Genomic DNA, 4,435 nt, shown 5'->3' on the forward strand with positions numbered 1-4,435 from the left:
ATCATGAGTCGGAGATGGAGTTGCTTCAGGTTTATAGATTTTTGTTTTAACATTTGTGTTGAATTCATTCTCTAGGCATGATGATTCCTGTTGCCTTTGTGGAAAGTGTAGATGAAGGGAAACAAATGCTTTGTTTTGTTTTCAGGAGGCTTGAGATGCTGATGAGAAAAGAGTAGAGGGTGGGCTGAGGAAAATAGTGATAGACCCTCACCTCCAGGCTGAAATTGATGAACAAAGAAATCAATTAAGTGTATTGGTATTTGACTAATAGAAGTCAGACAGCCCAGACTGTCTAGTTATGCCCAAAGGAAAGTACTGAATTCACCTGCAGAATTAGGTGCTTTACCATGTAGAAGCAGCTTAGAGCAATCAGAAAAATCAGTCTTATGATGAGATATAAAAAGAATATAATATCTTTTATTTCTGAAACTTTTCTACATTAAGTTGTGTAGAGCTAAAATTAAGTTTCAAGCACCAGGAGTTAAGAGTTTAGGTGGTTCTGTGGGATCGTTATTCAGGGATGTGTCTAGACCCTGCTGGAGTGGCCGAAGCTGGCAGGAAAAGATCCAGAGCCAGGATTTTTCATCCTAGGATGTCCTCCATAATGGTTCCATGTGGGAGCCCATGATTGAGTTAACAAGTTGTAACACATCCCAGCCGCCTGTCAACTTTAAGAAGAAAAAAATGTGCTTATTAACTGCTTTAAAGCAAACACCTGTGCATCCTCACTCCTGTCTCCTTGCCATAAAAAGCAGAGACAGTGCCTTGCTTGCATATTTGAGGTTATAGATAGCACACTGCTTATTGCACAGCAATGACCCAGGCCCTCAGCTATAAACGCCAGGCCTGCGTGGTGTTAGATAGTCTATTATCCCCAAAACAGGGACCAGGCTGGTCTGGTGGTCTGCTTTGTAATGAACATGTCTAAAAAATGTATCTTGTTCCCCTCAGCCCATGACTTCCCTAAAGGTAAACTAAGCCTTAGTACTCATGGTGGAGTCTACAATCTCTGTCTCATCCCTTCTTTCCCCAAGTTCCTGCCTACTATCTCACAACTGTTATTGACTTTTTACTTTGATTATACACAATAAATATGGGAGCATTTGAGAGAATCGTGGATTTGGCTCCCTAATCCCTCTCGCTTTCTTTCCTTTTTCCGCAGTCTTGAGAAATTCATTCCGTGTCGGTAAGAATTCCGCCAGCCAGAACCCACAGTTCCAGGTGAGAAGGATGCAGGCTTTATCCCTCCTACCCGAGGGAGAGAGAGGAGATAATTGAGATATGCTCCCCTGTGGTCCCTTCCTGCCCCAGGGCCACTCCAGTTCACCTGCAGCCTTCTGGCCTCTGCTCACAGGGCCTCTGTCCCAGGATTGACCGCAGCCTTTTATTCCCTTGTCAACATTCCCTGTGCCTTTCAGAGGTTGCTCTCTTCTCTGCAATTCAACCCTGGCAGATGTGATGGTGGTCAGCGTGCTGATGGGCAGTTACTTGGGGACTCCCAGGAGCCATGCTGATTCTCCTGAGTCATTCGGGGTTACAGAACTGTCAAGCACTGCAGGAAGCCCATTCACGTGAGTTCAACACAGCATTACATCACTTTCATTTTATTTTTGAATTTTCAGTGGAGAAATTATTTGTAGCACACTGTTCCAGACTTTAGGCCGCCTGCTTTCCTCACCACCATTTCCTTGTTGGCTCTGGTGCTTGTTTTAAGAACCAGGATTCTTCTCTGGTCATTTGAAGCAGCTGGGCTTGCCGAATCCTTGATTTGCATTTGAAGCAGAATGCTTCTTCGTGATGTCAAACTGATTTTCCTTGTCATGTCTGAATATTTCTTGTACACTCAGCAACAGTTTCAAGTGAAATGCTCTTGTCCAATTTCGGTTAACTAATATTTGCTGATCTCCTGCTTTCATGCTGAGGGCAGTTTCTTCTTCCTGTAATAAATGTTAGCAATTTGCATTTACTATGGAAGGTACTAATCCGAGGTGCTTTTGTTCTTAACAGTTTTAATACAAATCACCCATTAAAATGTACAGCGGATTTTACTCTATGCCCAGAAATGTGCATCCCAGTCAATCTTAGAATATTTTCTTCCCCCCAACAGGAAACCCAGTACGCATAAGCAGACATTATCAACATCCCCATCCTCCCCAAGCCCCAGGGAGCCACTCTTCTGTCTCTGTGGATTTGCCTGTGCTGAACATTTCATGCAAATCGAGTCACTTCATGTAAGTGGAACCGTCTATTTTGACTGACTTCTTTCACACTGAGTAACGTTTTCAATGTTTGTCCACGTTGTGGCCTGGGTCAGTACTCTATGCTTTGCTATTGCTGAATAATATTTCACTGTATGGCTGGGCCCCTTTGTTTACCCATTCATCACGTGATAGACATTTGGGTTGTTTCTGTTTTTTGGCTCTGAAAATTAATGGCGAAAAGTAATGGTGAATATTCCTGTAGGAGTTTTTATGTTAACATTTGTTTTCAGTTCTCTTACTTGTGTGCCCAGGAAGCAGAATTGCTGGATCATTCAGAAGCCAAATGTTCAACTCTCTGAGGACGTGCCAGGATGTTTTCCAAAGTGGTCACGCTGTGTTACATCCTCACCAGCAATGGCTGCGGGCTCCGCTTCCTCTGTGTCCTCATTAGTGCTTGTTAATCTTTTTTTGATTTTAACCTATTGTAGTGAATGTGAAGCGGTTTCTCCTAGTTGTTTTGACTTGATTTCCTTTAGAGCTAATGTTATTGAACACCGTTTCATTGTGCTTATTGGCCATTTGTATATTTTCCTTGAAAAATATCTTTTCAGATTTTTTTCATTTTTTAATTGAGTTGCCTTTTTATTGTTGAGCTGTGGAATTTTTTTTTGATACACAAATTCCTTATCAGATAAATGATTTGAAAAAATTTTCTCCTGAGTGTTGTTTTTTCACTTTCTGGATGGTGTTTTTTGAAGCAAAGTTTTAAAGTTTAATGAACTCCAATTTATCTCTGTTTTCATTTTTCCTTGTGCTTTTGGGGTAATATTTAATATCTGATGTATTTTATTAAAACTTGTATATATAAAATAACTTAATTCTTAGGACCGTTCTAGGAGATGGGTGCGGTTGTTGTCCCCAGTCTATGCATCGGAGACTGAGATGCAGAGAATTTGACTGACATATTAGTGTCAAAGCTACCCAGTGCTGTGGGAATTCAGACCCTCATGTTTTTCCCTAGCATCTGAGCTCAACACCACCATGCTCCAATCTTTCCAGGAAACGTTAATGAAAAAATCTTTACTTTTTTGATTTCTTGTTAGATTTTTTTCTTATTGGGGACCTCAAATTCTCATTTTCTTTTCGGATATCAGTGTCGATTTATTTTAGGTCTCATGTAGGGAGAAGCATTGCTATCAGTTAACTTCTTTATTACTCACTCTCCAGTGATGATTGTTGCTAGTTGATCTAATCAAGTCATGCTTAAGTCTTTCCTGCTCATGACACTAACAGCAGAGTCATGACTTATAGAATGCTCAAAGAAGAAAGTACTTGATTGATTTTATTTTGCCAACCAATCAAACCAATCAAATAAAACCCTGGTGTTGACACAGACTATAAGCCCTCCAAAATAGGGTCACTGTCTTCATTGTGTTTCATTTGTTGGGTCACAGTGTCTGGATAGTGACTTGCTGTCCAGCAGTTTTGTGAGGATACGGTGCTCGTGAATCATTGTAAGGACAGAAATTTGACAACAGACTGTGTTGTTCATTTCACGACGGAAAAGGTAATATAGAATTACTGTTCAGATCTGTTTTAAAATTAAGCTTTGAATTTTGAGAATAGTTCAAGAAGTCATACAAAGCTCTTTTTCACTAATTTTAGATCTATCTTAGACACATTATGTTTACATAGCAGAGTAACTTATCAAGTAGATTTGACAAAGGAGTGTTATATTGATTATTTGTTTTAGTTGAAATATTCTACCAGGGATAAAGTCATAAGTGCCCATAAATGAACAAATATATTTGTATTTAAATGCAACATGGGAGCAGACTACATATGTTTCTATATAATATATATGACTGTGTGTTTTAATCTTTCTGTCAGTGTTTTAATAGTTTTTCAGCAATTTTGTAACTTCAGAATTCTTCTAAAAAAATCACCCCCAATTCTAGTGCAGTTTGTACTGTGTATCCTGTCTTATGCATGGGATTCCACTGTCCCCTCAGTGAGGAATTTCCTCTCCTATTGTGTTAGGAGCAGAGTTAAAGGAACTGTGATTTCTAGGCCTTTGCTCTCCATGTGTTTGCAGTTGGCTCTCAGTCACGATTTTCCCTTTCCAGAGTTTTCATTGTTAAATTAGAATTTCTGAAAATAACTATTAATATGTTGCATTGGTCTCCCTAGAAACTTGACGTCTTTGTGCTTTTCAGTTTTCAATTTATGAAAAA

General features: G+C 39.6%; 1 long non-coding RNA gene across 1 annotated transcript; it reads left to right on the plus strand.

The window, feature by feature from the left end:
* Window positions 1–2,233: 2,233 nt before the first annotated feature.
* On the plus strand, window positions 2,234–2,772 carry LOC140690737 (uncharacterized). The gene is made up of 2 exons (XR_012066015.1): window positions 2,234–2,309; window positions 2,513–2,772. It is a non-coding gene; the product is annotated as an uncharacterized lncRNA (long non-coding RNA).
* The last annotated feature ends 1,663 nt before the right edge of the window (window positions 2,773–4,435 follow it).

Source organism: Vicugna pacos, chromosome 31 (genome assembly GCF_048564905.1).
Source record: "Vicugna pacos chromosome 31, VicPac4, whole genome shotgun sequence".
In the NCBI taxonomy this organism is placed as follows: domain Eukaryota; kingdom Metazoa; phylum Chordata; class Mammalia; order Artiodactyla; family Camelidae; genus Vicugna; species Vicugna pacos.